Below are 12,789 nucleotides of genomic sequence, written 5' to 3'. Positions count from 1 at the left end.
GGGCCATGTTGAGGTGAGTACACTGACGAGGAGCCTCTAACTTCTATGCCCTTGTATCGACCCCACCTTCATGTAGACAAGCGAGAATAAACACAAAACAAGCAAACATACAAAACAAATACGAAGGATATAGATCACGGCTTATGGACCTGTAATAAGTTCCCAAAAGGCCCCATGAAGACACCAACTCAACTTGTCATAACCATTCATTCATTCATTCATTCATTCAGTGATTTTTAAAAAATATGTATGTGTATGTATTGCCTTTCTACTAGGTACCACACCATGTTCTGGGTGTTGGGGATTACAGCAGGAAACAGAGCAGAAAATATAATGCTCTTCTGGATCTGATATTCTAGTTAGGAAGTGACATGATACTTAAATATATAATATGTCTATTGGTGATCAATGTCATGGAGAAAAGTAAGCAGATAAACACAAAAGGGAATGCAGGGCAGCAAGTAAAGCACTTATTTTCATAGGGGATCAGGGAAAGCTTATCTCTCTGTTCTATTTGGGCAAAAACCTGAAAGCAGTAAAGGGCTAAGCTACCTACTTAGCCGAGGGAAGAAAGCTCCAGAAAGCATTGCAGCAAAGGGCAAAACCCCTGAGGCCAAAGCTTGCTTATCATGTGCAAGGAAGTGTAAGGAGGCCAGCGCGGCTGGAGCAGAGTGAACAGGTGCAGGGGAAGAATGAGGCCAGACAGGTGAAGGTAATGGGGCAGGGACATCATGTAAAGCTTTGTAGGTCAAAGCAAGGACTTTGCCTTTAACTTCAGGATGGGGAACTACCTGAAGGTTTTGAACACAATGGTGGAGTGATCTGAACAGACTCACCCTGGCCACCGTGCCGGGGAGACACTGACCTAGGTTGGGAGGGGTGAAGGCAGAAGGCGGGGGATCCAGTTTAGAAATGAGGTGATGATCCAAATGAAAAATGATGGTCCACAGGGGTGGTGATGGAAGAGTTGAAAAGGAGGTAGGCTCGGGGTCTATCTGAAGGCAGAGCCAACAGGATTTGCTATGGCTGTGAGGAGTAGGAGGAAAAAGGTGTTTGCCGGATTTTTGGCCTGAGCCGTCAGTGGTGATGGGGAATGGATTGTGAGAGCTAAGTGTCAGATGTGTTACGCTTGAGGTGCCTATCAGATATCAAAAAGATGTTGAGTTGACAAGTTTATATATAGTCTGTGATTTGGGAGCGAACATCTTGGCTAGAAATAAAAATTTGTAGTTTTTAGCATATTGATGGTATTTAAAGTTGTACCACTGAATAAAATCACACAGGGAGAAATGTACTCAGAAAAAAAAAAAACATAATTAAAATGTGAATACCATGCTGTATATATTATATACATTTAGGATATTATATGTATAATGTATATGATCTATGCATTAGTTTAAGGAATCATATAGTATCTCTGCAAGGTAGGTAGTATTCATCTCATTTCACAAATGGGAAATGCAGGAAGGTCAAGTGGCTTACTTAAATTAATTCAAGTAGCAAATGACAAAATGGGATTCAGATCCAAGACACCACACTCCTTCAGTACAACAGCCTTGATGACTGTAGGCTCTGAACACCACAGTTTATCCCAAGTGTGTGTTCTTTTCTTTCCTGAGATTGGACGCATTCCTAGGCACCAGTCCCCTAAGTGCAAAGCATCCGAGAGAAGCTGCAGAAGGATAATGATCATTGTTTTAACATCCTCAGCCCTCTTTACTGGCAGAATCTTCTCATTCAGTCTCCCACCTGGCCAAGTATCCAGCAGGGACCTCAAGAAAAGAGGCCATTGGAACTGAACGATTTTGTGGCAGAAGAAAAGGATCATAGAGTTTTATGCACAACCCAAACCTCAATGTTCGTACAGTTTGTAGCTGATGCCAAAAGGCCAGGCTTTGCCCTAGGGCCCACTGTGAGCAGTGGGCTGCAGGGCTGGTAGGAGAATGCCTCTGACCCCCTCGGGGCAGAACCCCTTGGCAGCAGGGTGGCCTCCAGCCCAACCTCTCCAAGGGTGGCTCCCTCTGCTTCCTAACCTGGACAGCCTGGTGGGATTCTTGTGTTTGGTTCAGTTCAACCTCCTCTCTCTCTCCTGAATGCACCAGTTTTTACAGTGATCACAGATGTTAATTAACGTAGACCTCTCTTCCTGAACAGCCAGGGTGTCTTTAGTGAAGTTATAGATTTTCTTTCTCAATTGCTCTGGAGTCACCCCAAGGCTATTAATTTGTGCTATTAGCCGTGGGTGATTTCAAAATCCATATTTATAATGCTGAGGCTGTGGTGGCTGCCTGCTCCATGGGCTGTGGGTAAACAAGCCGTAGCCTCCTCTGTCACCTCTGTTGCAGCCCGAGTTTCCTGGGAGCCAAGCTGCTCGGGTCATTGTTATAGGAATCCTGTTCCGTGGATGACTCGGAGACAACAGCTGGTTTTTATAATGTTCTAAAAAAATGGCAATAGCCATAAGGACAATAATGATAAGTTAATATAATAACTTAACAATATTTTATGGCTAATCATATTAATTTGCATTGACTAATCATTGATTATATCAGTTAGCAATAAAATAATAAACGACGACAGTCGCTTTTATGATAATTCACTTATGGAGTAACTCCTACCTCCAAGGCATTGTACTAAGCAATATTTTTTTTTCATCAAATCCTCATACTTCTATAAGAGATGAGAGATGTGAAGTTAGAAAGTTTATGCAGTTTGTTCCATCACATAGTCAGTGGCCGGGGCTCCCACATGTGTCTAAGTCCCAAGCCAGCATTCTTGGGTTTAAATATTAGTCCTACAGACCGGCTGTTTCCCAAGAACGTGAAGGTACTTGTTAACATGCAGATGACCACACTCTTCTCTAGATTCATTCAGTCAGGACCTCTGTGGCAGGACCTCAAAATCTACAGTCGTAACAAGCTCTCCAAATGATACTCACATATGCCCACCTGGTAACCTCTGTTTAATGGCTTTTGGCCACCACATTTTATGAGTGGGGGACTCTTGAACCAGACTGCTTGACTATGAAGCACAAATTCATCACTTATTTGCTGTACATCATCGACAAAGTTACTTAATCTAAATTTTGCCTCAGTTTGTTCATCTCGTAAAGGAAGGATAATAATAGTACATATTTCAACATCTTGCTCAATACCCACGTTTTGAGCATTTACTGTGTGTTAGGATGAGATGAATTAACATGTGTCATGGTTTTTTGACTGTGCCAGACTCACAGGGAGTGTCCGTTATCATCAATACACTAGTCTTTGGCATTGTGAATCAGAGACCACAGCTGCCTATGGGCTCAGAGCAAATGCCCTTGTATTTTTAATTCTTGAAGATAAAACTATAGTTTAAGTGTGGGCAGAGTAGATGCCTGTCACCTTGATAACTGAGCAGGATTGACAATTCAAAGACCTCAGTTGGAACTTGTATTCTATCCCTTTCTGTCCTGTGACTATAATAAAGTCACATAACTCTTTTAACTCAACTGTAAAATGGGTTAATAGCACTTACCATGCACTACTGTGAGGAGACAGCAGACATGAAAGTGCCCATCTTGATCTTGATGGTGGTTAAAGGTGGCACGTGAGCAACTGTTGACTTCGAGAAGCGCTAGACAGGGCTCCTCTCTCTGATAAATCTGTGCCTTCTCACCAAGCAAGGCCTGCTCTCCTCCTTGGGAATCCAGCATGAAGGATTTATTATTTGGGGTTAAGGTATTATTTCAGGTTAGAATGTAAATGCTACATATATTTTACACAGAAGCCCCTCCCCGTTGAAACGAGCCAATAGCCAGGCATGGATCTCTGGAAGGATCATAGACTCTGCCTGATGTAGTTAACTAACATCAGAGAGGAATATCAGTGTAGACAGCATGCACAGCAGAATGAGCGTAAACATGCTCCAACAGATGTTGCTCAATAAATAAACACGCTGGAAGTTTTTAAAGCAGAAATTTAAATGTCCTGCTTTTCCCCTCCTTTGCTTCCTGAAGTTATCATTTTTATGTTTTTTATTTATTTAAAGAATCCACATTTTAAGTGTTTGTATTTTTCTTTTTGTTTTTGTTTTTAGGTTGGCATGGCTGGTGTGATGTTGACAAGTGAGACTAGAAAATCTAGAAGGAGGAAGTCAAAACCGCCCATAAACTCTCCACATACAGATAAAAATACATCAGCCTGTTTCCTTCTGATTATTTTCTATGATTGTATAATCTTTGCAATGTTAAGGTCTTTCTGATGTATAATGCTGCTTTCTTCTGTTTACACCCATTATTTGTATCATAAGCTTTCCTCATCTTTAGAAATCATTTAAACGCAGCATTTTATTGAGTCACAGGGTAGATGTGTCATAATTTCCTCAAACAACCTACTCTTGTTTGACACTTCAGTAGCTTCAAATTTACACTCATTGTAAAAATGGTTGCACTGAACATGATAATGTGTAAATCTTTGTTTTTATCTGCACTTCTAATTATATTTACTTCAGAAATCTTCCTCAAATAGGGCTCTCAAGTCCATTTCCTTAAGCCTACAGATACCCCAACATACTTTCCAAGAAGGTGGCCCCAATCTCTACTCCACCAGCAGTATATTAAAGTGCCCAATTAATGAAATCTTCCAGAAACTGTCTTTTTACAAATGGTAAAAAGTTGAGATCATCATAAAACTCAAACCAGTAAATATGAAGTTAATCCAGCTTTTATATATATATATACATACATATATATATATATATATATACATATATATATATTTGCTGATTAGTAATCATGTACATTAACTGGTCTAATTTGAATCCCACCCACAGAATTTGGGATAGAAATAAATGACTAAGAATCAGACTGGAACAACCTCAAGTCACATAGTGAGAGGATATCCAACCAACCTGATTTCTGTGTGTGTGTGTGTGTGTGTGTGTGTGTGTGTGTGTGTGTGTGTGTGTGATTCTCTGCTTCTCTACTCACTCTCTGTTCTATTCACTATTCCACAAATATTTATTGAGTACCTACTAGAATCATCTGTTGATTCAATAAGTAATTACTGGACACAGGGCACCAACCAGATTATAAAACAACACAGGGCAAATAAGGCAAATATGTCCTCAAGGAGCTTCCATCTAATTGAGCAAATAATTACAAGTATCATAAATCCTAGGTGAGATAGAATGTCAAATCAATCTGGGATATGAAGGATGACTAGTCTTGGGTTAGCTGCAATGTAGATATGAGGAAGGAACAGTACATACAAAGAACTTGGAAAAGGAAAGCTGGTGACATACTTGAGGAACTGGAAGGATCCCAGTGTGGCTACAGCACTGAGGACAGGGGTGAAGCAGAGTGCCACGTTTGGAGGAAGCAGATGTTGGCATAGGTCAGACTTCACAGGCTGTTTAAAACTCAACATTTTGGCTCCAGCACCAAACATGACAGAATGCTTGATGTGTTTTATAAAAGAGAAATGAAATGATCAGATTTGAATTTCAAAAGACAGCTCCAGCTTCTGTTTAGAGAATAAATTGAAGAAAGAAAAGAGTGCAAACCTAGTCGTCCTTTCGCAGGTTAATGCAATCCAGGAGAGAGATGATGATGGTTTGGACCCCAGGAGGTGGCAGCCATGATGGATGAAGATGGGTGATCTTAATATCGGTAATCATAGTGGCAAAGCTTTTTGCTATTTAATCCCTTACACAGCTGCTGAAAAATCTTTCCCCTTGTCCCTTCTCCCTTGCTCAGTGAGGATAAAGGATTGCTGATCACCGTTCATTCTGTAAGATCTTTTTCCACATAAGATCTACATTATAAAGTTTCTCTTGCTCTTTCTTTTCCTCAGGTCACATAATCACATTTCCTTTTATCTTAACTCTCAGGGTATACCAGTTCAAATTCTTTAAACTGTTGTTTAAAAAAAATACTTTTAGGGGGTGGTGGAAGGAAAGCCCCAAGCTTTACAAGGTAAATGTGAATTTGTCATTTTCCCATTACACAAGGGAGCTCATATATTTTCCTTGGTTATTGTAGAAACACTGCATATATTTAATAACCTAGTCATGAAATGCTAGAATTTTATGGTTTATAAAGCAATATTTCTATTCCACTTGCTACAATTTGATGAAAATATGATAGGACAGGACACAGTTGTCTACAAATGCACTTTTTTAGAGGCATGAATATAGAACTTTCCTCTGTTGGCCAACGTGGGGAGCTCACAATGGTCACTTCTCTGGTGCATATCCAGTTGTAGCTATAGAGGTAGGAACGGTATTGAATCCTCACACACTTCCACTGGCTTGATCTTCAGTTTTTTGACCATTTCTGCTGATCACCTCATCTCATAGAAAGAGAAGTAAGGATTAAGGCGATACCTTGTGTGACTTTGTATAGCTCCTCAAAATAAAAGACCTATATATATTCAATGCATTATGAATCTGATTGTGTTTGCATTCATGATTTTTGCAAACATTGACTTAGCCCCTGAAGCTTCTTGTTTTCTAATTCTGCATTAGGATGGAATCCAGTATTAAATCCCCAAGCAAGGCATTTTTGTTAGATCAGGAGAAACGGGAGACAGGTGGACTTCATTCATGATTTATCTTCCCAACGGTCAATTCCTTTCTCTTTTCCCAAATGGTCACTCTCTGAATCCTTTGCCCCATCTCATGCAGACACAGCCATACCTCTAAACAACTTCACAAATGGATTGTGTCCCCCTTAGTTGCTGCTTTTTACCCTTCCATGATCTCTACCCAACAGCCATCTTTGCTTCTCTATTAATTGCATGCTCGCTTTGGGAGTTAGGAGAGAAGAATGCTACAGGAAAATCAAAGAGAGTGATGTATTTTCTGCTATTTGCCTCGTGACCTTATACATTGCTCCCTTACTGGAGGCTTCTGTATTGTACTTGATATTGCCTGTTATGTTACTTTTGATGGAAGTGCCAGGCTGAGAGTGACATTTCGCCTAAGTGTGTCAGCCAGTCAGGAGTAGCAAGAGGCTGCTTCCAGTAACTCCATGAAGACGGCTCAACCCTGACCTTTAATTGCTTTCACAGTCCTCAGCCCTGTCTCCCGTGATTTAAAACAATGATGAGATGGGTCCACGTTCAGGGTGGGTTTGTCAGGCTCAAGGAGTGCCCAGGCAAGTCTTACGTTCTCATTTCCTGATCTTGGCAATCTTTTCCGTGCTGAGCAGAAGTCAGATGGGGGTGGGGTGAGGGTGAGACCTGAGTTTCTCCAATACTCCTGCCTAGAGCATCCTTTATGCCTGTAATGATGAGGTGGGCCAGAGCGCTAGACCTGCAGCCACTTGTACCACCTCTGGTGACCTGCACTAAAGCTTGAACTCTGTCTGGTCAGCCTCCCAGAGGAAACTCTTGTGTTTACTTATTTGTGATTTATGAAATTGTACCCTTGGCAACCTGCTGGCTTTGGGGAGCAAGCACACAATTGGAACCAGCCGGTAAGTCACTGTAAAGACCAGTATAGCAAGCAACAGCTTCTGTCAGCAGGAACCGACTTAATGATCCCACTTCCTCCATAGCAATCACATGGCAGGGCTATTTGCAAAGATGGGGCCTCTTCTGTGCCCCCAGAGGAGGGCAGTCAGGTTTTCTTAAGACTCACAAATCCTCTTAGAGCAATTCTGTGCTCTTTGTCCTCCTGAGACTTCTTCCTGACAGCCTCGAGAGAAATTCCATTCCTGAGAAGTCTGGGAAAATCTCAGCAAAACCACTTTACTATAGAGCCTCCTGTGCCTAGCCCTGGGTGGCCATGGGGCAGGTGAACACATGAACCCTTTCTTGAATGAGGGTCTTCTGTTTAAAGATAGAAATTATATCTCCTTTTGATCCTTGTCTCAAGGACTTTAAAAGGGCAGTTCCCATGGCCTCTTTAGCTGACAAGATGGAGCAGGGGAACCAGCCCCAATCAGGCCATTGGCTTTGTGAATGAAGGATAATAGCAAAGCTCTTGCCAGAGAAAGAGTGGTTGGGGAATCTGTGACATTTTGAAAATGTGTCTTGCTGTGCTCTTTGTCTAAAAGACACTACACAGAAGCTGCCTGATTATAAGTCCTCTTTATACTCTTTATACATAGTTTTCATTATGACTGTCATTAGGGTTAAGGAATGGTAAAGACCCCTCTACTCTCTGCTTCAGCCTCCCCACCCTTAGTGTCCCCACCAGCCACAAACACATCTGCTCCCTTTCACTCTCCTTGTCAAAGTAGAGAACAAGGGGATCAAATATGTATTCATTTAGAATCGGGTCCACATTTAATTGAAATCTTTCTACCTTATTGACTTTGTTACTTTAGGCATTTCATTGACACATGTATTGGGCATGGTGATTAATGAGTGGTGGCTCTCTGTTTTTGCTATTATAATTATGGATGCTACAGTCTCTGGGCCTAGGTTTCTTCATCTCTAAAACAGGTTAAATTTTTCCAAGAAGAACTAGTGTGAAGATTAAATGAAATAATACATTATGACTCTCTGACATCCCACAGCTACAAGGCAAGGCATCCATCCCCTGTACCCTCGTGGATCCCTCTGCCCCAATGGCAGCTCTTTCCAATTTTGATCAGACTTGTCTGTATACTATGAGCACGACCATGAGACTAGGCTCTTGAGGGCAGGTATATTAGTCAGTTGGGGCTTCTATAACAAAAATACCATAGACTGGGTGACTTAAACAATATTTATCTCTCACAGTTCTGGAGGCCGAAAAATCTAAGATCATGGCACCAGTAGCTCTGGGGTCTGGTGAGAACCCACCTCCTGGTTTGTGATGACCATCTTGTCATTGTATCCTCACGTGGCAGAGAGGAAACGCTCTGGTCCCTTCATCTCCCTGTAAAAGTACTAACCCCACTATGAGGGCTCCATCATCATGACCTAAACTAACTGTGATTGCCTCCCAAAGGCCCCACTTCCAAATACCATCACTTTGGGGAATAGGGTTTCAACATATGAATTCAGGAGAATACAACCATTCAGTCTATATCAGCAGGGAAATTGGCTTTTTCTAGATTGGACCCTTGGGCATCAACATAGTAATTAACAAGTATTCAATAATACATATTGCTTGGATGGGGGAGATGGATGGATGGTTGGACAGATGGACAGATGGAAGGGCCGGTAAAGTTTTGGGCACTTAATATAATCTGAATAAAAACGGTAACATCCTTCCTCTTACTATCGCCCTCAGGATACCCTATTAGTATGCTCCTGACAGTGCTTCTCAGATAAGGCTCAATTTCTAGTCTCTTTTTTTCTCTTTCCTGTAGTCATCAGACTCAATATGAGTCTTATTCCTAATAGAAAGCTAATGGCAACTGGCTGTCCAGGTAAGAAAAAAAAAAAAAAAAAGCAATCTCATAGCCACACTAGCACTAAATTGCTAATGACCAACACAGTTTAATATATTTTCCCATTTAGCGATATTTGCATTTTAATCAGTGAGAGTGCCTTAACCAAAGGATGGGTATATAAAGTGGCTTTTCAGGATTCAGCATTTGCAAGCTGGATCTTTCTATAGTATTCACCAGTTACAACCACCACCCACCCAGCTATCCTAAGACATTTAAGTGTAATGTTAGTTATTTATGAGAACACCCATGAATCTGCTTTATTCCCTCCTTGGTCAAAAAGAAGCCTGTCACCAAGCTGTACTATACTCCCAACAACTTGAAATATACACTTATGAAATGTATTTGGATTTCTTTTTTTCCATATAAGGTGAAGGCTGGAAGGAGAGCTCTTGCTAGCTGTTTTTTCCTGCAACCGAAGAGCTGGTCCTCCTCTGACGGGTCCAGCCCCCAGGCAGCACTGTCACTACAAACATGAGTGTAGCCAGACCCAGAATCAGACCATGGGACTGACAATTAGAAGCTGACTTCCAATTGCAATCTAGACTTTCCTTTCTAGGAAAATGGGTATCTCCTGCACCTGTATAGAGCTAAAGAGGCTGACTTTGCCCTCCAGGATTAGCCCCTCTAGAGACAAGTCTGGTCATGTGCAGCCAGCCCTACATGAAGCTTAGGACACAAAAGCACTGTCCCATTCAGCAGACATCTTGGCAAAATCCACGTAACCAAGGGACGTTCCTGCTCCCAAGGATGTTGAGTAAGGGAAAGGGAGGTTTACTTTTGTGGCCACTAAAGTGATTTGCCCACAGTCATCCATTTATTAAAGACAGAGCAGTCCCATATTCATGCCTTTAAAAATTGTATACACCATTTGTAAAAATCCTTTTTGAAAGGTATATTTGGTTACAACAAATCGATGTGGTAAGCAGGGCAGAGTCATCACTCCATCACATAGATAATGAAAATGAGTATCACAGTGGTTTACTCACACAGAATTTTCTGGAGGACCTAGCGCAAGAACTCAGTCATACCAACTCGTACTCTGGTGGGCTCTTTATGTTTTTGCATTTTCTTTGTTTTGTTGGCTGTTTGTTTCGGGGTATGATTTCACACAAAATACCCTCTCTCCCCTTTCTGTAGCAAGTATAGGAGAGAGGCATGAGTCCCGAGCGGTCTCATCAGAACACATCCTTCCCTGCCAGCATGTAGCGGGTGATCTCGGGCATTCCAGGGGATGGCTCTGGGCCTTGGATTCTCCATCTTAAATATGGGGAGGGGATGCACTGCATGGTTTCTAAGAAACTTCCCAGCTGCCTTTGAAAAAACGGTCACGATCTTTCTTCATATTTCTTGCCAGGCAATGGCCCGGCTGCAAATTCATTCACGGTCTGTCCACAGTCTTCCAGTTGCCCTGAGGCCCATTCCCACCTTTCTGTTCTCAGTGGTGAGGAGGACGGTTGGCTTTCACCATTGCCGTTCCGATCTCCTACCATGATTTATGTTGATTTTTGCATCGGGTGATCACAGCCTCCTGTCAAGAAAATAGCGCAAGTGTCACGGCCCTTACCTGGAGGCCCTTTGGCACAATCATTTAGGATATGGGGTCTCGAGTGAGACAGACCCGGGACCACGTCCAGGGTTCACTAAAATCCCAGTAGTAGCCTATCAATAGTAGTCCTAGAGTGTACCAGTATCAGTGTTTGGGAACCGGGGCGTCGGGGGGGTTACCTGCTCCTCACCACCAGCCAGGGCTGGGCTTGCTCTAACAGGACTACAGTACAGTGAGCCCAAAGCCAGTGGGCACCGGAAGAGGGAAAGGAGGGAGCATATTCAACATTATAACTGTTAATAGATTGCATGATAATTTAGTACTGCAAATATACATTTTGTCTTTGTAATACACAAAAGAAGAGAAACAACTCTGCCAAATCGTTATGGCTTCTGGGGCTGTACTGGACATGCCAGATTTTGCAGACGGGAAGGACTTTCCTGTGTTTCTCCGATGCAGATGTAGGGTTTCAAAACTGAGGAAGCCAAGCGGAGATTTGGCACCGTGAGACCTGTACAAGTCCCTTAAACTCCCATGGCCTCAGTTTCCACCCATCTGAAATGAAAACTTGTCCTCCAGCCTTGGGGAATGGAGCAGGGGGAGGGAGAAGGGTGTCAGAGGGAAAGGGGTCCGCAGTGGTAGGCCCCACTGACTTGTCCCTCCTCCCTGTCCCGACTCCCTACCCAGCCCTCTGGCCGCCTTCACACCCATCCCTGCCCAGGGAAGCCACCCTGTTCCCCCTCTCCTTTATGCTGGGCATTTGCTGCTGATAGCTGCCCTCACAGACCAGGCCCTGAGGATCCCAAGCCCTGTTCCTTCTTCCCCAAAGGCAGGCGCCAGGGATGCCAGCCATTGAGACTTGACCGGGCTCTCCCTGCGTGTTTCTCTAGGCCTGGCTGTGAATAGCACACCTCATCTCCGAGATTTCTGACCTTTTCCCCATGTCTCCTTGCTGGCTGCCTCTGTCCTTTCTCAAAGCTTCCTATTGATGTTTGGCCCTAATAGAGAAACATAAACAAGAGATAGATAAAGGTTAACAATACCCAATCAATGCTGCGGAGAGAGGCAGCCCAGGAAGGGATGTATTGAAAGGCCAAATGTAAAGAGAGTTCTATTGACAATTTAATTGCATTTATTCTTTCCCCTTATATATTGAACTAATAACAGGGCTGCCTGATAGCCTTTCATTTTAGCTACGGTAACTTCTTTTGTTTTTAACAGAAGAAAAGCTGACATGCAAATAGATGCAGTATCATTTTAATTTTTTTAAAAAACTAACTCTTTCTGAGATATGCTCAGAGATTGCCTATTTTCCATGGCATTCTAAGAATGGTATTCGAGGTGATTCTCCCAGCCCCTGCAATAAGCTCCCTTACCTCTCATCGCTCCTTATTTTTCTGTTAAACCTGACGTGCCTTGGGAAGCCCAATTCCCCTGCTGACCTTCCTGAGAAGCATGTCCTGAGGTCCACCTTACAAGGGATGCCCCAGCCTCTGTCACACACCCCCCCTCCCCCTGTCACAGCTCCCTCAGCATCCGTGCTCCCTGAGTCCAGAACTTGCACCCAAACTCATGAGGTGAGCAAGGCAGATGTTAAATGGTCGATAGAAAAGTGAGGTTCAAAAGGATGATTTACATTTCCTGGGGTCATATAAAATGTCACAAGATTTGGAGTTAGATGTTCCTCTTCAGATCTACCTTCTATATTTTTCTACTGTATTATGCACTTCATTTAGTTTCTTAAAGAGCATGCAATGAACTAGTCGACAGTCAATAACTTAGCCATATCTAAAACACACACAGAGAAAGAGGGAGGGAGGAAAGGAAAGGAAAGGAAAGGAAAGGAAAGGAAAGGAAAGGAAAGGAAAGGAAA

Source organism: Zalophus californianus, chromosome 15 (genome assembly GCF_009762305.2).
Source record: "Zalophus californianus isolate mZalCal1 chromosome 15, mZalCal1.pri.v2, whole genome shotgun sequence".
NCBI lineage: Eukaryota > Metazoa > Chordata > Mammalia > Carnivora > Otariidae > Zalophus > Zalophus californianus.
The sequence above is the reverse complement of the archived record's forward strand: the minus strand, read 5'-3'. Positions refer to the sequence as shown.